We start from the raw sequence: 21701 nt of genomic DNA on the forward strand, positions 1-21701 counted from the left end.
AAATTGAGCCCATGGTTATTGATATTTTTCTTTCATTAAATTTAGTGTACTGGAATGTTGAATTACAAAATTAGGCCTAATTCAGATATCCAAACCTCACGTATTTGTTTTTCACAAATAGAACACATACATAACTCAGTCGTCCAATTTCTGACTAGGAGGTGCTGGGTTTTTCTCCAAGTGTTCTCTATTAAGGAGATTTACCAGCTACTTAACTGAGCTGTTTCAAAACAAAGATACAAAAAGCATAAATGTTTAATCTTAGCCAGGATTGTTGAAATTCACCGCACACTCATATGAATTTAGTTTATGCAAGAATTCTATTAGTTTATTGGGAGCGTAACAGAATATTACAGTATATGCGATAAACAACAACGTTTCGGCTCAACCAGAGCCTTTTTCACGTGTTCGCTGTAGAAAAAAAGGAAAATACGCAAAACAACACAAATAAATTAAATAACATGAAATAATACAACAAAAACAATCATGAGTCATCCTAGAGGTAAAGGGAAGAAGCGAAGATACGTGTCCACTAACAGACATACGAGGACGTCTGTGGAAGTGACGACCAGGGGTCGAGTGTAGGTGAAGGTACAAAATAGTCCTGTGCATCCTGTGAATAGGAATAACAATGAGTGCCAATAGAGTATCTACAATGCAGAGGAAAAGAAATACTCCTAATAGTACTTTATTTGCTACATATATAATGTAATCCAAGAACCTGAATACACATAACTGCAAATGACAACAAAGCATATCTCAGAATACAGGTAGTGAGTTGCACAGGTGATTACCTTATCAGATAATAGATTGGTGCATAGGGAGGAAATAGTCCCAGCGGTGCAATATAGGCGTTCTGTGGAGATAGTGAGCAAAGGTTAGCTGCAGTAGTATATTTGGAAAAGGTGCCCATAGAATCTGTTAGGTTACCTTGGATACTGTATTAGGTACGTATATATCAATAGAAGTTCCCTTCTAATAGTGTGGACCTGTTTAGGGCAAGAAATGCGCATATGGTACTCCCATAGTATACCAGCCTGAATGTAGAGACCAAGATGAAGCTAGTGGCTATTACCTGAGTAGTTCCTGTATGTGAGCGGCGCTCCCGCGCTGTGCTCAGATGTAGCGTGTGCCTGGTCTATGGTGGAGACGGCGTGCGTGTCTTTAATGTCCGCCGCACCGGAAGTGGTTGGTGCGGACCGGAAGTGACATGCCGCTGTACTGTGGGGCCTGATTGCGCAAGCGCTGGTGCTGGTTATGGTGTCCTAGCAACCAAGCGCCGCCTGCAGCTGGGAGTAACGCTGAATGGAGAAGTTGTGCAGTACGCTGATAGTAATATAAGGGCTGCGCACCGGTCTGGGAATGCCATAGCAGTGCTTTAGTAGTGCACTACCTGTAGTGTGAATGAGGTACTGGGGCTATACGACGGCAATAATGCCAGAGTGCATGGTGTCTGGCTAGGGATATAGGAGTTATAATCTACCACAGGGCAAAAAGAGCTACAACCAAGTAGGGTAAAATTAAAAATGAAAATGAAATAAAAAATAAAAATCAAAATAAAAGCTGCACAACCTAGATAGGTAAGATACAGTTATGGAGGCTATAAGGCTAAGGGCAACTCACCCAATTTAGTGGAATGGGAGTAGTAAGATATTAACGAGTCTGAAAAAGAAATGTGGTTATGGATTAAATACAATAATTCAAATCATGCTTATACCCGCCAATCAATCTCTCTGTTGAGTCCCTTTGGAGTCAAGGTATCCAATTTATAAATCCAGTGTGTCTCGCGTGCCTTGAGAAGTTTAATATGATCTCCCCCTCTCCTGGGGCGAGGTACGTTGTCATGATCTCCATGGCCAGAGAACTAGCATAAGCCTATATAGGAACAAGCTCTTGGAAGATGGTAACTGTACTGACCATGAACTAAACCTACCGCACAACTAGAAGTAGCCAGGTAGCATGTCCTACTTTTTATCCCTATATGCCCAGCGCCGGCCGGAGAACTAAATAATGCTAGCAGAGGGAAATATAAGACCTGACTCACCTCTAGAGAAATGCCCAAAAAGGAGACAGAGGCCCCCCACATATATTGGCGGTGATTTTAGATGAAATAACAAACGCAGCAGGAAAATAGTTTTAGCAAATTTGAGGTCCGCTTTCTAGATAGCAGAAGACAGAAAGCACACTTTCATGGTCAGTAGAAAACCCTAACAAAACACCATCCAGAAATTACTTTAGGACTCTGGCATTAACTCATAATACCAGAGTGGCAATTCCTGATCAACAAGAGCTTTCCAGACACAGTAACGAAACTGCAGCTGTGAACTGGAACCAAAAAACAAAAACAAACAAGGACGAAAGTCCAACTTATCTAGTAGATGTCTGGGAGCAGGAACAAGCACAGAGAGGCTTCTGATAACATTGTTGACCGGCAAGCAACTAACAGAGAAGCCAGGTTATATAGCGACACCCAGATCTGATGAGAACAGGTGAACAGGGAAGATGATGACACAAGTTCAATTCCACCAGTAGCCACCGGGGGAGCCCAGAATCCAAATTCACAACAGTACCCCCCCCTCAAGGAGGGGGCACCGAACCCTCACCAGAACCACCAGGGCGATCAGGATGGGCCCTATGAAAGGCACGAACCAGATCGGAGGCATGAACATCAGATGCAGTGACCCAAGAATTATCCTCCTGGCCGTATCCCTTCCACTTGACCAGATACTGGAGTCTCCGTCTGGAAACACGGGAGTCTAGGATTTTCTCCACAACGTACTCCAACTCACCCTCAACCAACACCGGAGCAGGAGGCTCAACGGAAGGCACAACCGGTGCCTCATACCTGCGCAATAACGACCGATGAAAAACGTTATGAATAGAAAAGGATGCAGGGAGGTCTAAACGGAAGGAAACAGGGTTAAGAATCTCCAATATTTTATACGGACCGATGAACCGAGGCTTAAACTTAGGAGATGAGACCCTCATAGGGACAAAACGAGAAGACAACCACACCAAATCTCCAACACAAAGCCGAGGACCAACACGACGGTGACGGTTGGCAAAAAGCTGAGTCTTCTCCTGGGACAACTTCAAATTGTCCATCACCTGCCCCCAGATATGATGCAATCTCTCCACCACCGCATCCACTCCAGGACAATCCGAGGATTCCACCTGACCGGAGGAAAATCGAGGATGGAACCCCGAATTACAGAAAAACGGGGACACCAAGGTGGCAGAGCTGGCCCGATTATTGAGGGCGAACTCCGCCAATGGCAAAAAAGCAACCCAATCATCCTGGTCAGCAGACACAAAACACCTCAGATATGTCTCCAGGGTCTGATTAGTCCGCTCGGTCTGGCCATTAGTCTGAGGGTGAAAAGCAGACGAAAAAGACAAATCTATGCCCATCCTAGCACAGAATGCCCGCCAAAATCTAGACACAAATTGGGTTCCTCTGTCAGAAACGATATTCTCAGGAATACCATGCAAACGAACAACATTTTGAAAAAACAGGGGAACCAACTCGGAAGAAGAAGGCAATTTGGGCAGGGGAACCAAATGGACCATCTTAGAAAAACGGTCACACACCACCCAGATGACAGACATCTTCTGGGAAACAGGCAGATCTGAAATAAAATCCATCGAGATGTGCGTCCAAGGCCTCTTAGGAATAGGCAAGGGCAACAATAATCCACTAGCCCGAGAACAACAAGGCTTGGCCCGAGCACAAACGTCACAAGACTGCACAAAGCCTCGCACATCTCGTGACAGGGAAGGCCACCAGAAGGATCTTGCCACCAAATCCCTGGTACCAAAAATTCCAGGATGACCTGCCAATGCAGAAGAATGCACCTCAGAGATGACTCTACTGGTCCAATCATCAGGAACAAACAGCCTATCAGGCGGACAACGATCCGGTCTATCCGCCTGAAACTCCTGCAAGGCCCGCCGCAGGTCTAGAGAAACGGCTGACAAAATAACTCCATCCTTAAGGATACCTGTGGGCTCAGAGTTGCCGGGTGAATCAGGCTCAAAACTCCTAGAAAGGGCATCCGCCTTAACATTCTTAGAACCCGGTAGGTATGACACCACAAAATTAAACCGAGAAAAAAATAATGACCAGCGCGCCTGTCTAGGATTCAGGCGCCTGGCGGTCTCAAGATAAATCAAATTTTTGTGGTCAGTCAATACCACCACCTGATGTCTGGCCCCCTCAAGCCAATGGCGCCACTCCTCAAACGCCCACTTCATGGCCAAAAGCTCCCGATTCCCAACATCATAATTCCGCTCAGCGGGCGAAAATTTACGGGAAAAGAAGGCACAAGGCCTCATCACGGAGCAGTCAGAACTTTTCTGCGACAACACTGCCCCAGCTCCGATCTCAGAAGCGTCGACCTCAACCTGAAAAGGAAGAGCCACATCAGGCTGACGCAACACAGGGGCAGAAGAAAAACGGCGCTTAAGCTCCTGAAAGGCCTCCACAGCATCAGGGGACCAATTAGCAACATCAGCACCCTGTCTAGTCAAATCGGTCAATGGCTTAACGACATCCGAAAAACCAGAAATAAATCGACGATAAAAGTTGGCAAAGCCCAAAAATTTCTGAAGACTTTTAAGAGAAGAGGGCTGCGTCCAATCACAAATAGCTTGAACCTTGACAGGATCCATCTCAATGGAAGAGGGAGAAAAAATATATCCCAAAAAGGAAATTCTCTGAACCCCAAATACGCACTTAGAACCCTTGACACACAGAGAATTAGACCGCAAAACCTGAAAAACCCTCTTAACTTGCTGGACATGAGAGTCCCAGTCATCCGAAAAAATCAGAATATCATCCAGATACACTATCATAAATTTATCCAAAAAATCGCGGAAAATATCATGCATAAAGGACTGGAAGACTGAAGGGGCATTAGAAAGACCAAAAGGCATCACCAAATACTCAAAGTGGCCCTCGGGCGTATTAAATGCGGTTTTCCACTCATCCCCCTGCCTGATCCGCACCAAATTATACGCCCCACGGAGATCAATCTTAGAGAACCACTTGGCCCCCTTTATGCGAGCAAACAAATCAGTCAGCAACGGCAATGGGTATTGATATTTAACCGTGATTTTATTCAAAAGCCGATAATCAATACATGGTCTCAAAGAGCCGTCTTTTTTTGACACAAAGAAAAAACCGGCTCCTAAGGGAGATGACGATGGACGAATATGTCCCTTTTCCAAGGACTCCTTTATATATTCTCGCATAGCAGCATGTTCAGGCACAGACAGATTAAATAAACGACCCTTTGGGTATTTACTACCCGGAATTAAATCTATAGCACAATCGCACTCACGGTGCGGAGGTAGTGAACCCAGCTTGGGTTCTTCAAAGACGTCACGATAATCAGACAGGAACTCAGGGATTTCAGAGGGAATAGATGATGAAATGGAAACCAAAGGTACGTCCCCATGAGTCCCCCTACATCCCCAGCTCAACACAGACATAGCTCTCCAGTCAAGGACTGGGTTGTGAGACTGCAGCCATGGCAATCCTAGCACCAAATCATCATGTAGATTATACAGCACCAGAAAACGAATAGTCTCCTGGTGATCCGGATTAATACGCATAGTTACTTGTGTCCAGTATTGTGGTTTATTATTAGCCAATGGGGTGGAGTCAATCCCCTTCAGAGGAATAAGAGTCTCCAAAGGCTCTAAATCATACCCACAACGATTGGCAAAGGACCAATCCATAAGACTCAAAGCGGCGCCAGAGTCGATATAGGCGTCCGTGGTAATAGATGACAAAGAGCAAATCAGGGTCACAGACAAAATAAATTTAGACTGTAAAGTGCCAATGGAAACGGATTTATCAAGCTTTTTAGTACGCTTAGAGCATGCTGATATAACATGAGTAGAATCCCCACAATAGAAACACAACCCATTTTTCCGTCTAAAATTCTGCCGCTCGCTTCTGGACAGAATTCTATCACACTGCATGCTTTCTGGCGTCTTCTCAGTGGACACCGCCAGATGGTGCACTGGTTTGCGCTCCCGCAGACGCCTATCGATCTGAATGGCCATTGTCATGGACTCATTCAGACCCGCAGGCACAGGGAACCCCACCATAACATCCTTAATGGCATCAGAGAGACCCTCTCTGAAAGTAGCCGCCAAGGCACACTCATTCCACTGAGTAAGCACAGACCATTTACGGAATCTTTGGCAGTAAATTTCAGCTTCATCTTGCCCCTGCGATAGGGACATCAAAGTTTTTTCTGCCTGAAGTTCCAAATGAGGTTCCTCATAGAGCAACCCCAAGGCCAGAAAAAACGCATCCACATTGCGCAACGCAGGATCCCCTGGTGCCAATGAAAAAGCCCAGTCTTGAGGGTCGCCGCGGAGCAAGGAAATCACAATCCCAACCTGCTGTGCAGGGTCTCCAGCAGAACGAGATTTCAGGGACAAAAATAACTTGCAATTATTTCTAAAATTCTGAAAGCCAGATCTATTCCCTGAGAAGAATTCCGGCAAAGGAATTCTCGGCTCTGATACCGGAGCATGAACAACAAAATCTTGCAAACTTTGTACTTTCGTGGCGAGATTATTCAAACCTGCAGTTACACTCTGAAGATCCATTATAGACAGGTGCACACAGAGCCATTCAAAGATTAGAAGGAGAGAGAAAAAAAAAGAAAGACTGCAGCATAGACAGACTGGCAAGTGATCCAATTAAGAGCACAAAAAAAAAAAAAAACTCTCAGCAGACTTCTTATTTCTCTCCTTTCTCAGCCAAGGATTTTAACCCTTTAGTTGGCCGGTCAAACTGTCATGATCTCCATGGCCAGAGAACTAGCATAAGCCTATATAGGAACAAGCTCTTGGAAGATGGTAACTGTACTGACCATGAACTAAACCTACCGCACAACTAGAAGTAGCCAGGTAGCATGTCCTACTTTTTATCCCTATATGCCCAGCGCCGGCCGGAGAACTAAATAATGCTAGCAGAGGGAAATATAAGACCTGACTCACCTCTAGAGAAATGCCCAAAAAGGAGACAGAGGCCCCCCACATATATTGGCGGTGATTTTAGATGAAATAACAAACGCAGCAGGAAAATAGTTTTAGCAAATTTGAGGTCCGCTTTCTAGATAGCAGAAGACAGAAAGCACACTTTCATGGTCAGTAGAAAACCCTAACAAAACACCATCCAGAAATTACTTTAGGACTCTGGCATTAACTCATAATACCAGAGTGGCAATTCCTGATCAACAAGAGCTTTCCAGACACAGTAACGAAACTGCAGCTGTGAACTGGAACCAAAAAACAAAAACAAACAAGGACGAAAGTCCAACTTATCTAGTAGATGTCTGGGAGCAGGAACAAGCACAGAGAGGCTTCTGATAACATTGTTGACCGGCAAGCAACTAACAGAGAAGCCAGGTTATATAGCGACACCCAGATCTGATGAGAACAGGTGAACAGGGAAGATGATGACACAAGTTCAATTCCACCAGTAGCCACCGGGGGAGCCCAGAATCCAAATTCACAACAGTACGTGCTCAATGACTTGAAATTTGAGCTGGGCCACAGTATGTCTAAATTTGGTAAAATGGTCAGGTAGAGGTAACCAATTTTTTCCGCACCTAATCGTGGACTTGTGACTAGCAATTCTGTCCTTAATGTGCTGCGTGGTTTCCCCTACGTACAGGAGACCGCATGGGCATTTTATTAAATAGACAACAAAGTTGGAGTCGCACGTATGAAATCCGCGTACTGGATATGACTTCCCAGATCTTGGGTGCGTTATGGTGTCTGATTTAATTACGTTTGAACAGGCTGCACAATTTAGGCAGGGGAATGTGCCGTTTCGCCGAGTGCTCAATACCCTCTGCATGGTGGTAGGACGCTTGCTACCGATATCAGCCCTCACGAGCTTGTCCCTAATGTTGGGAGGTCTTTTATTGCACATCAAGGCTGGTTCACTAAAAGGAGAAATAGTGGGATAAGCTTTCGCTAGGAGTGGCCAATGCCGCCTTATGATGGAATGTACTTTGGGTACCAGCGGATGAAATACATGTACGAAAGGAATCCTTTCTCGTGTATTTCTCGGGGGCTGAGGTGATGGAGGTGAAAGGATGCGTGTTTTCTCTACAGCGAGCAATTTAGGAGGATAGCACCGTGTTTGGAATTTGGAGGTCATTGTGTCCAATCTGTCAGATAATGTCACTGGGTCAGAGACGATACGTGCTACCCTTTGTAGTTGGGAACGCGGCAGACTGTTTTTTAGTGAACGTGGATGGCAGCTGGTGTAGTGCAAAAGACTATTACAGTCAGTGGGTTTGCAATACATATCAGTGGAGAGACTACCATTGGTGTCCTTGAGGACCTTGGTATCTAGGAAGGGTACTGAGATGCTGTCAAAATGAATAGTGAATTGAAGCTCCGGGAGAACAGAGTTTAGGTGGGAGTGAAAGGATGTCAATGCGTCAGAAGTACCAGTCCAAATGAGGAAAATGTCATCAATATAGCGGTGATAACATAGAACGTGCTGCAAAAAAAGGTTATTGGTGAACACATGGGTTGTTTCAAAGTGGTTCATAAACGCGTTGGCATACGCTGGCGCAACGTTCGAACCCATCGCGGTGCCGCACTTTTGTACGTAAAAGGTGTCCTCAAACAAAAAATAATTCTCATGGAGCACCAGGGTAAGTAGGTCCATGCAGAGTTGTTTGGCGTCTTCTGATATTGAAGACAGACATAGTAGATGTTTAGTGGCCTCGATACCTTTAGTGTGTTGGATTGACGTGTAGAGGCTATTTACGTCAAGTGTAACTAAAGTACTGTCGGGTGGTACTCTGTCAAGCCGTTTAATGATATCAAGAAAATGTCCCGTGTCCAAGAGAAAGGATCGGGTGGTTCTGACTAGTGGTGTAAGTATTCTTTCCAAAAAGACAGATAGAGGAGACAGGACAGAATCTGTAGAGGCTACTATAGGTCGGCCTGGGGGATTTAGTAGCGATTTATGGATTTTGGGTAATATGTAAAAAACCGGTGTCACAGGATGGGGATTTATAAGGAAAGTGGCTGTTTTTTGATCGATGGTATGTTGGGTCAAGTAGGTGTCGATCATGGTTTTGATTTTGTGACTGATGGTTGCCACTGGGTCTCTTGGTATGATATCATAGGTATTAGTATCAGCTAGTTGTCGGTTAATCTCCCCTATGTACTGTGCACGGTTCATAACGACGATCGCTCCCCCTTTGTCAGCTGGCTTCACTATAATAGATGTATTAGCGTGAAGAGAGGACAGAGCTTGTTTCTCAGTGGAGGAGAGATTGGAGTGAGGAGGAAATAGACCAAGACGCTGTTGGTGTATAAGTGAGTCGACCTCATGGTCCACCAAAGAAATAAAGGTTTCCGCCGCATGATAGGTTTTAGGAGGACAGAAATTGCTCCGATTACGGAGCCCAAGGGTGGTGATAGACAAGGCTGGTGGTATATCAACTTCAGTTGGAAGTTCTGGAGCCCGAGTCTGATCAGTATTCAGACCAAAATGAGTCTTTAGTCTAATTGTCCGATAGAAATTTTCCAAGTCCTTTTTGAGTTGCAAAGCGTTCCAATTAGGTGTCGGACAGAAGGACAAACCCTTCTGGAGTACTGAAAGTTCAGCTGGGGATAGAAGATAGTCCGATATATTAACCACTAGGTTCGTCGTCTCACCTGTGATCTTGTGGTCATTCTTTCGCTTTGCTCTCCTTGTGGGTCTCCTTCGCGATGTCCCCCTCTGCGTCCCTTGGATAAAAAATGGCGACGGTTGGAATGGGTCGAGGAGTCGCTTTCGGAGCTGTAGGAACCTTCTCTGCGTTGATATCTTGGTCTGCGCCAGGTGGAGGTAGAGGATTTGGTCCATTTGTAGACTTTATTAGTGGCGTAGTCCTCAGAGTCTCGTTGGAATTTAAGTCGTTTGCGCTCTTGTAGGACCTTCTGATGATCTGTTAAAGCCTTCTCAGTCTTGGTCTTGAGGGAAGACCACTCCGTAGAAGAAAGGGTAGTAGAAAGCTGTGTCTCTATATTCTGAATATTCTGTTTAGTCTCCGCTATTGCCCTCTGGAGGAATTCTATTGTTAGTATGATAATATCAAGAGAACACTTATTAAGGATCCTCTTGTATTTCTCACAATATTCGGGGTTATCTGCAAAAAGGGTGGGATGTAAATTGCACCTGAGTCCCCTAGGTATCTTATTTTGCCTGTGGTACTCTGCTAGGGTTGTGCAGTGAAGGTCGTAGGAGAGAAGCCTACGTTTTTCTTTAGGTCCATTGCACCAGCACCTCACCTGTATTCAGGCTGAGTGCACACCAAATCAACCCTTCTTAATCTTAGCCAGGAGCATTACTATGATCACTCCTCTCAATTTATACCAAGAATCCAAAAAATAGTGGACGATTAAATACTTTTTACCAAAAAATGAGTACAGAGTACTCACAGACGACCATACTACACAAAATAAAATCAATAAAGTTTATTGAAAAAAAAACATTTGTTAAAAAATACATCATACTATGTGAGGATATATAGAAAAAAGGACTCAGTCTAAATTCCATACCAAGCAGCAAATATTAATACAATGTTGAACACTATTAATGAAAAATAATAAGTCTCTGTGCTAAAGCTCATAAAGAATCCTTTAAGGCAAGTAGGTAATATATAAAACCCGGATAAATAGAGCTGAAAACACCATAAGAAGTACAAAAAGCCATTAGAAATGTTCACTATCAATGCTTACCCATCATAAGTGCCGCTATGGGAACGCCCCGACGCGCGTTTCGCAACTCACGTGCTTTCTCAAGGGGAGTGTGTGTCCCATCCTCACCTTACCTCCCTAAATACCCCCTGTGATTTTCGATTTGCCAATGGTGTTCGCATGTGGGAACGCCATATTCAGCCCACACCTGCATCGGGTCCGGCGCTCAAGTTCCGGCGCGTGTTAGAGGAAATGCCTCATAGACGTCATTAAACACGCGCCGCAGCTTCAGAGAGGCCGTGCTAGATGCAAGGGCAAGAATATGTGATCGCGCATGCGCATATCGGCGCCATCTTTATGAAGCCCTACTAAAGACACCCTCTCTCAATAAACCATATCGTAAGGAAATAGAAAACTGCGCGTGCGCATATCGGCGCCATCTTTGGAGAGGTTATACTAAAGTTACTATCCGTCCATACCTTACTAATGTGAAGCGAACATAAATGGCCACATATATGTCAGTACCATCTCAATGGTCATGCCCAAAAAATCTGCCCACGTCATACGAATCAGAAAAAAGAGAGGGGTAAGCAAATACGCATGCGCGTGTCAGCACCGGAAGAAAAGAGGGAGGCGCATATGCGCATATTACATCAAAAATGGACGTGCCAAGTCAAAATACACATATAGGCTCAAAATCGGCTAATATACATACGCGTATCAGTACAATCTTATAAAGGTAGCACTATATGTACTGTTTTTGCATAACCCACTAAAAGGGACAATATAAAAGACAAATATAAATATAAACAACCGCACATGCACTTGTCCATATTATCTCTATAAAGTTAACCCATAATTGCCCAAAATTCATAATTGAGAGAACAATAAGGTATTAAATAAGTGCAAAATAATAAACCACTAGGGTCTGCAAAAATTGCTTCTATAATAAATATATAATTAATAATAATAAAATGTGCATATATATATACACATATAATGTGTCACCTCAAATAGGTGTCTAACAAGAAAAAAGTGCAAAATGCTACTCTATCCAAAAACACAAACAAAAATACAAAGAAGAAAAAGTTTAAAGTGCATGTGCATATATAACATAAAGCGCCCTGGTTGCAGGGTACCAAATAAAAATACCATGTATGGGTCACATATAAAGACCAAAAAACAAAATAATAAATTATGAACAAAATATTGTGCAAATTGTGCTCATAAGCCTAATTATCCTCAGAATAAAACCCACAGAAATGCATTAAAAACATATTCAATGCATTGATACTATAATTAAAGTCCAAAAAGGGCAATGTAGAATCTTCCAAATTGTCCATATAGTGTCTTTTTTTCCATCATTTTTCATTTTTCAGGAATAATGGCCCTCCATTTATCACCAGAGAGAAGAAGGGGAGTTTGAGGATGGATGGATGGATCTTCTTTCGACGGAAATTGAGGTAAGAATCATCAGAGTCTCATGTGTAGAACAACGATAGTCCTACTACTAGTATGCAAAATATATAAAAAGAAGAATATTAAAAACACACAGACAAAAACATAAAAAACAGGGATTACAAAAAAGGCACAAAGCTAATCTTCTCATTTAGCCCATCAGGCGACATAGTTCCTAATTCAATAATCCATTTGGATTCCATTTGGGCCAGAATTTGTTTGGTATTACCCCCCCTAATGCCACAGTGGAGCCTATCAATACCTTTAACCTTAAACCCTCTTGGGTCAGAGTTATGGTACACCCTGAAATGTTTGGGTATTGTTTTCAAAACCGAAAGGTCATCCACCTCTCCTGCCGCAATGATGTCCCGTACGTGTTCTCTGGTCCCAATACGTAGTTCTCTCGATGTTAAACCGATATAGACCTTGTGACACGGACAAACCGCATAATATACAACATATGCCGTACTACAAGATATGTAGCTGGTGACCGCAAAGGACCGAGTCCCATCTACTGAAGAAAAGCAATTCCCTCTAACTATATTGCCCTTGTTACATGCGAGGCAGTCTCCACACGGAAAACATCCCCATCTTTGTTTAGAGGCACCAAATGGATTTTTTATTTTTGCTGTGTAGTGGCTCCTAACCAAGTGATCTTTTAGGTTTTTACTACGTCTAGCTGTCATTAAAGGAGCTGATGAAATTTCCTTTTGCAGCACTGGATCTGTCATTAATACTGGCCAGTGTTTGGTGAGAATTTGTCGGATGGAATGCCATCGACAATTAAAAGTCGAAATATATCTCGTCTTAAAGTTATCCTCCCGTGTCTTTCGTGTTGTAACAAGGAGTTTCTCCCTCGGTGTGTTCTTTGCCCTACAATATCCATTTTTGATCATTCTATGGCTGTAGCCCCTATCTAGAAATCTTTCCTTCAGGTCACCGGCCTGTATCTCAAATCTCCCCTCTGTAGAGCAGGTACGCTTTGCCCTTAAATACTGGCCGATTGGAATTGCTTTCTTAGTTGCCTGTGTGTGCGAGGAGGATGCATGCAGGACCGCATTAACTGATGTTTTCTTTCGAAAAATGTCCGTTTGAATAGTGCCATCTTGATCAACTAAAATCAGGATATCCAAAAAGTCTATAACACTTTTTTCAATTTTATAGGTCAACCTGATGTTATACGGATTCTGGTTTAAATCATTAATGAATCTTTCCAAATCAGTTCTGGATCCGTTCCAAAAAATCAAGAGATCGTCAATATAGCGGAGCCAGCACTGCACATGGTCGGCGGCACACGCACCGTCACAATGCACAACCTCCCTCTCCCAATACCCAAGAAAGAGGTTGGCATACGACGGCGCGCATGCCGCACCCATGGCAGTGCCGCGCTCCTGCAAATAAAAACGGTCCTTGAAAGTAAAAAAATTATGTTTCAAAACAAAATCCAACAACTCCAAAATCAAATCAATTAATAGTTGATCAAGATTACTCATTTCAAGAAAAAAACGGGCGGCTCTTATTCCATCCTCATGACAAATGGAAGTGTAGAGGGACTCGACGTCTGCGGTCACCAGCCACACATCTGGTTCCAGGGTAATACCATCCACTCTCACCAGGACGTCCGAAGAGTCCCAGACATAGGAGGGCAAGGTCTCAACAAGTGGTTTCAAGTAATGATCAATAAACTTGCAAACAGGGTCACATAGCCCCCCCATGCCAGAGACTATCGGACGCCCCGGTGGATCCACCGGATTTTTGTGGATTTTTGGAAGTAAATATAGAGTGGGAATTTTAGGAAATTTCACTATCAATCCATCAAGTACTTTTTTGGGAATCACACCCATCTCAAAGGCCAAATGCAGTATATTATGCAACCTGTCCGCAAATTCACATAACGGACTACTGGGAAGTTTTGAGTAATTGTCTTTATTCCTTAATTGTTTGTATGCTTCCCGTTCATACTGCTCAACTGGCCAGATCACCACATTCCCTCCCTTGTCAGCCGCCTTGATGACCACATCATCAAGGGCTTTAAGTTCTCTGAGGGCCCGCCTTTGTATACCAGTCAAGTTATCATTCTTAATATGACGTGGTAACTCTTTAAAATCCTTCATGACTAATTTTGAGAAAATCTCAACCTGTGGGCAGACCGACAAAGGAGGGAAGGTCAGTGATCTGGGTAGGATGGAAGTAGGGAAATTACCTGCCGTTGTTATTTTCTGTTCCTCTAAGAGCTCCTCCAAAATGTTGAGAGTCTCTTGTTCAGTAATGACGGCAGCATTATTCATCTGATCATGTCGACAATGTAATTTTTTTAGGACCAGTTTGCGGCAGAAGAGGTGGAGGTCCTTTACGGCTGAAAAATAATTAAAACCGTTAGTTGGAGAAAAAGTGAGACCAAATTTTAAAACCTCCACCTGTGCATTTGTTAATTGATGGGACGATAGGTTAATTACCTCTAAGTTACCATTCCTGGTCTTCCTAGTGGATTGTCGCTGTGGGGAAATGTTCCTCTTTTTATTATAGAATTTAGTGTTGTTTCTTTTAGAATCTTTCTGGAATCCAGGAATGCCAATATCTTCCAACCTTGACTCAGACCCACTTGGTTTTGATTCAGCCACTGATGTACATGAAGATAATGATGTGGATCGTGACCTATTAAAAGGTCTTTTTTTGCTATTTTTGTTTCTCCATCTACACATAGTATGATTTTGTGAGTCCAATGAGTCTCTCTGAAATTTCCTAGATTTGATGTTACAAATCTCAGTTTCCCACTTCTGGAAACTTTGTTCTAAATCTTTATTCATATCCTCCAGATTTTTATCTGACAGTTCTTTTTTAAGATTGGCCTGGACTCCCTCAATGTCTTTTTCAATTTCTTTTAATTTATTATCATCCAACTGGATTAGTAACTCCATAAAACCTTTGGAGCATTCCCCAGCAATTCTTTCCCATTTCGTTTTAATGGTCTCATCCTCCACCATGAAGGAGGGGAAGATCTGAACCCGGAGTCCACGCGGAATTAGCCCTTTAATTAAATACCTCTGCAAGAAGGCCTTATTCCACCAGACTCTAGTACGCCTGTGGAGCAAATCTTTTAATTTGCCAGTTTGTTCTTTGATATCCCTATTGTCTAAAAACAAACTAGAGTCCTCTTTAAACACCTCATTAAGTTTTGTGAGCCACGCCTGGTCACGCGCTCTGAAGTCCATCTGCTTTGAATCAAACGCTGTGAAAAACACAGTAACAAATATATCAAAACAAAGATACAAAAAGCATAAATGTTTAATCTTAGCCAGGAGCATTACTATGATCACTCCTCTCAATTTATACCAAGAATCCAAAAAATAGTGGACGATTAAATACTTTTTACCAAAAAATGAGTACAGAGTACTCACAGACCACCATACTACACAAAATAAAATCAATAAAGTTTATTGAAAAAAAACATTTGTTAAAAAATACATCATACTATGTGAGGATATATAGAAAAAAGGACTCAGTCTAAATTCCATACCAAGCAGCAAATATTAATACAATGTTGAACACTATTAATGAAAAATAATAAGTCTCTGTGCTAAAGCTCATAAAGAATCCTTTAAGGCAAGTAGGTAATATATAAAACCCGGATAAATAGAGCTGAAAACACCATAAGAAGTACAAAAAGCCATTAGAAATGTTCACTATCAATGCTTACCCATCATAAGTGCCGCTATGGGAACGCCCCGACGCGCGTTTCGCAACTCACGTGCTTTCTCAAGGGGAGTGTGTGTCCCATCCTCACCTTACCTCCCTAAATACCCCCTGTGATTTTCGATTTGCCAATGGTGTTCGCATGTGGGAACGCCATATTCAGCCCACACCTGCATCGGGTCCGGCGCTCAAGTTCCGGCGCGTGTTAGAGGAAATGCCTCATAGACATCATTAAACACGCGCCGCAGCAACTGAGCTGTTTGCCTCTGAACCCTGCCAAACGAAATTTGTGCTTCCTGGTGTGTGTGTGTGATTCTGTTGTGCTGAGTTCTGATCTTCCACTGCCTCTTTGGACAGTGTTCTGACTATCCCTTCGTCTTGTCATTTTGCTTTGATCCACTAACCCCGGGCCGTGACCTGACTTATGCTTTTGTCTTTCCCCTTGGTTTTCTAAGTGCTTTCTTGGTAATGACCCCGGAACATCAGACTTTTCTGCCTTACGGTCTGTCTATGAGTAGTGACTAGCATCACGTTATGTCTGGCCCTATAGTAATTTTTTCTCACCAATGGATTCAGTTTTCACACTGTGATCAGGTGACGAATCTGAGGCTAAAATCATCACAGTCCCAGTTGCAGATTCAGTTTAGTACTCTAGGTGTTTCACAAAGCTATCCACTATCAACAGTAGCTCTGACTTCTGGACCTGCTGACATTCAGTTGATCGGCTCCGAACCAGTTGTGGCACTTCCTAAAAGATTTTCGGGAGAGAGGCATCAGTTTAAGTTATTCAAGGAGAGCTATAAACTATTTTCTCCTCTATGACTCCGTCTTTCTGGGGATGAGTTCCAGCGGGTGGGAATAATCATGTCCTTATTGCATGATGGTCTTCAGACTTGGGCATTCTCTTTGTCCCCACTAGCCCCAGAACAGTCTTCCGTTGATGCCTTTTTTGATGCCTTAGGGATGATTTACGATGAACCTGACAGTGTCCATTTGTTGGAGGCCAAGACTCAGGGGGGGCCTAACTGCTGAGGATTATAGTTCGAAGTTCCGGCAATTGTCCTATGAGGTTTTGTAGAATGATGTTGCTCTCAGGTGTCAGTTTCACTGTGGCCTTACAGATACTCTTAAGGACCCTCTGGCTTTGTACTGTATACTCCATCCTGTTCTTTGTGGGAAGCTATGACTCAGGCCATTCGTATGGATCGTAGAATTCAGGAAAGACATGGAGTGACAGGGGGTTTCGGTAATTCTTTCTAAGTCTGTTTTCTTGCCTGAGATGGAAATAACGGAGGCTGGAACAGCAAGCTCTCGAACCGTGGAGAAGGTGGTGCAATCTCGGACTCTGCCTCTACTGTGGTTGTGCTGGGCATTATCTCAAGGCTGCTCAATATACCATCAAGCAAACAAGCTGTAGCAAAACATCTGGGTGATTATCAAAGAGGTCACCCAGGCTTCCAGGTACCATTTTACTCCACAGATAAAGTATTGTTGAACTTTGTTTTCAGAATCTATGGTTATTTGAACTAACTTTCATTGACTGTGGGTCTGCTGCAAACTTTATTGATTCTAGATTGGTTCTTAAATTAGGATTAGATTGGAAAGACCCATTCAAATTGTCACCATTGACAAGACACGCTTTCTCCAGAACTTTGTCCAGCTGGTAATGGTGGGAACTTTTCACTCTGAGTCTTCTGTTATTTGTTGGATAAGTTACTTGCTGGGTTGGTGTTCAGGTTTCCATGGCTGCATATTCATAATCATCTTATAGATTGGTGTCAAAAGGATATTGTTCAGTGGAGCCCCAATTGCCAGAAATGTCTTCATTCTGTACAAATTTGCTCCGCTAGTCTGCAGAGTCTGCCAACATACCTAAAGGACTTCACAAATATGTTCTCGAAAAAGAGGCAAAAATACTACTTTCCCATTGTCCTTATGATTGTGCTATTGATCTTATTCCTAACACCAAATTGCCTAAAGCTCACCTATACAATTTGTCAGGACCTGAACGGACAGCTATGAAAGAATATTTAAATGAAAGTATACGGAAGGGTCATATCCAACCTTCCTCCTTGCCTGTAGCTGCTGATTTCTACTTTGTGAAAAAGAAAGATGGGGTTCTCCGCCCTTGCCTAGAAATCCGTTAACTAAACAAAATTATGGTTAAGAATACTTACCCACTTTCACTCATCCCGACCTATATAATCAGATTACTGGGGCTAAATAGTTTTCTAAACTTGATCTTAGAGGGGCTTATAATTGGATACATATCCGGAAGGTTGATGAGTGGTAGAGTCTGAGGATCTATTTGAAAATCTGGTCATGCCTTTTGGTTAACCAATGCACATGCTGTCTTTCAGAACTTTATGAATTACATTTTTTTCTGTTATTATTGGAAGGTTTACTGTGGTATACCTTGATGACATAATTTGTTTTAATTTGACCAGTGTTCACACTATCAGTATGTTTGTTATGATTTCCAAAAACTCAGGGAAAATTCTTTGTTTGTAATTAGAAAAGTGTACTTTCTCTGTGTAAGAAATATCTTTTCTGGGGTTCAATGTATCTGCTGAAGGGTTTAAGATGGATCTTGGGAAGCTGCAGGCTATAACTGACTGGGTTCAACTTTGAGACCTTAAAGTACTACAGTGTTTTTTAGAATTCGCCAATTGCTATAGAAAATGTATTAGGGGTTTGTCACAGATCGTTAAACCTCTTACTGATCTCATAAAGATCTTAAGGTTTGATTGTCGGATGCCATTGAGGCCTTTCATACATTAATAAATAAAAAGTAAAGAGTGCTTTATGTCTGCTCCAGTTTTGATTCAACCCGATCTTCAGAAACCGTTTATTGTAGAGGTGGATGTAGCCATGTGAATTTTTTTCTAAAAAATTTTTGTCTCCTGAGAGAAATTATGATGTTGGAAATTGCAAGCCGCTCAATGTCAAGCTAGCTTTTGAAGAATGGAGGCATTTTTTTTATGGAGCAATTGTTTAGGTCAAGGTTGTGACGGATCATAAAAATGTAGCTCATATTGAATCTGCTAAATGTTTAACATCGAGACAGGCCAGGTGGTTTCTTAGTTTTTCTAGATTAAATTTTTCCATCACGTTCAGGCTGGGTTCTAAGAATGTTAAGGTTGAGGCTTTGTCATGCAGTTTGATTCAGTTTCTCCTCCAGAACATCCATTCTCCATTCTTCCTCAGGGTACAGTTTTTTTTATGGTATTCTCGAAATTGGAGGCTGAGATTCGCAAAATCCAGTCATTGGTTTCTTTCACTACTCCTGGGTCTAAATTATTTGTGCCCCTGTATATAAGATTTGTCTGTTGCAAGTGATTCATGACTCCGTCTTGAGGGGTCACCCCGGGGACTGCTATGCAAAAAACTATATGTTAAGTCCTTTGGTTGCCATCCATCCATCCATGCTTAATGATATTAATGGTTTGGTATTCCCTTTGAGGTTTTCACATGTGCTAAAGTTTGTCAAAACTGGTCGGCAGGGGAATAGGCTCCGTTGCCTATTCCAGAAAGACCGAGGACTTATTTGTCCATGGATTTCATTACTGATTTGCCTTTGTCTAGTGAGAGCATTTGGTAAGAAATTGGGGATTGACTTGTTGTTTTTCTCTGCGTACCACATTGAAGCCAACAGACAAAGAGGACAAATCAGCCGTTGGAACTAATTGTAAGGTGTTTCATTGTGGCTCATCAGGAGGACTGGTTCTCATTCTTACATATTGCCGAGTTCACCTTCAACAGTGTGCTTAGCCAGTCTACTGGAACCTCATTTTTATGTAATTATGGTTTTCATCCACATTTTGGTGAATTCTCGAGGATGAGTTTTGGTTCTCCTGGAATAGGAAGTTGTCATACGGAAACTTGGGGATGTCTGGAGAGGTTCAGAAGAATATTGGGATGGTTCAGAGTTGCCAGAAATGGAAGGACAATAGGAAACATTAATGGGTCCCACATTCCAAGTTGGGGATAAGGTCTGGGCATCATCCAAAAATATAAAATTGAAAGTGCCATCAGTGAAGTTGGGTCCTAAGTTTATTGGTCTGTTTGATATTGTGGAGGTAGTTAACCTGGTGGATTTAAGATTAAAACTCCTTACTTATTTTCGCATTACAAACGTATTCCATACATTACTGCTAAAAGTTTTCCCCTTCGGTTTTGTCTACTTCATTTCCACCTCCGCCGGCTTCAGTCAATGACACTTTTTGAGTTTAAAGTGCAAAAGATTGTAGGATTCTCGAAAAGTCCATAATTCTCTCTAGTACCTCATTCATTGGAGAGCTTATGGACAGGAGGAGAGATCCTGGGTCCCTGCTCGAGCCGTAAATGCCAATTGTCTGGTCAGGGCCTTTTATCACAGATTTCCTGGGAAACTTGGGGGTCCAGTGCCCCACCCAGAAGAGTGGGTGCTGTCATGATTCTTCTGCTCAGTGAGTGACAGTTTTGCTGCCCTATGGAATTTGGATCATGCAGAGTTGTTGGTGTTCTCTATTCTGAAGATTGCCCAGCTACTTAACTGAGCTGTCTGCCTCTGATTTCTGCCAAAGTTTCTGCTTCATGGTGAGTGTTTGCCTGATTCTGTTGTGTTGTATCTTTCACAAATATCTTAGTTCAGTGTAACTTTTTTGATTAATTTCTGTCAAATATTGGAAAGTGATGCAAGTCTGTTTGAAGATTTCCTCTTGTTCACACATTGCGATTGGATGCGTTTTATGCACACGATTTTTTGGATGGGAGAAACACAGTAATAGAGATGACATTTCTAAAATGTCATTCACATGGTGCGCTTTTTCTTTAGGTTTTTGACTTGTGGTGCACTTTTAATAAAAATAAAGCAATATGTAAATTCTTTCAGCATTTGTCCTGAAGTTTTTAACCCTTGAGATCAGAGGCATAGCAGCAAACAAGTGAAGCAATAAAAAATACCAGCTGCGATGTTTCAGAGGAAAATGTAGTTTAACATCAGCCAGTTACAAAGCCGCATGGGAGATAAAACGGACAGGCTTTTTCACGGAGACTGTTCTGGAGTGATAATCACGAGGGGAGAGCCCTGTCACTCCAGGGCAGCAAGCCCTCTCATGCCGCTCGGCCTATCAAACTATTTTTTTCTCTGAAACGCCACAATGTTTCACAGTTAAACATATATGGCTGAAATCATACAGTCCAAGTCTGATATATACTGCACATGGATTGGACAGAATGTAATGGCCATTAGTTTCCCTTTAAATAGCATTTTTTGACAATGTACATTGAACTTTACGTAAACCAGTGGTCTCAAAATTTGATGATTAAATGGGCTCCACATAATATTTTCAGTAATACTATTTGGGGGTGGATTGCAGAGCAAACAGGTAATCCTCACATGTGTTGAGGATATCTAACAGCCGCATATCATGCAGCTGCAGACACACGAACATAACATACGAGCACTCCCAGATGCTCAGATAACACCGGAGCTTGCTCGGATAAGAAGTTATCAGAACACGTGTGCTCATCACTGATCATTATCCATTTGTAGAGACCATCCTCTTTTCAACTTCAGCTTTTTTTTACAGATGATGTTATGTTTGCTTCAAGAATTTGTTGAAGTTTCATTGAATCCATTCTCTCTTCCTGTGAAATGTTCTTTGTGCCATTGGCTGAAAATGATTGATCCAAACCAATGCTTAATGGTTAACAATATGTTCTTTTCCTGAAATTCTGTGTCCTTTCTTCTCCACACATACCTTTCATCATTGTGGCCAAAGAGTTTTATTTTAATCTGTCCACAGAAGTTGTTTACAAAATGCAACAGGCAT

The 21701-nt window shown here is 42.4% G+C and overlaps 1 long non-coding RNA gene across 1 annotated transcript; it reads right to left on the bottom strand.

The window, feature by feature from the left end:
- Positions 1 to 407: 407 nt before the first annotated feature.
- Positions 408 to 1813, bottom strand: LOC143773313 (uncharacterized). The gene is made up of 4 exons (XR_013215151.1): positions 1076 to 1813; positions 931 to 989; positions 795 to 856; positions 408 to 613 (listed from the first exon to the last, which is right to left on the bottom strand). It is a non-coding gene; the product is annotated as an uncharacterized LOC143773313 (long non-coding RNA).
- Positions 1814 to 21701: the final 19888 nt, after the last annotated feature.

Source organism: Ranitomeya variabilis, chromosome 1 (assembly GCF_051348905.1).
Source record: "Ranitomeya variabilis isolate aRanVar5 chromosome 1, aRanVar5.hap1, whole genome shotgun sequence".
Classification (NCBI taxonomy): domain Eukaryota; kingdom Metazoa; phylum Chordata; class Amphibia; order Anura; family Dendrobatidae; genus Ranitomeya; species Ranitomeya variabilis.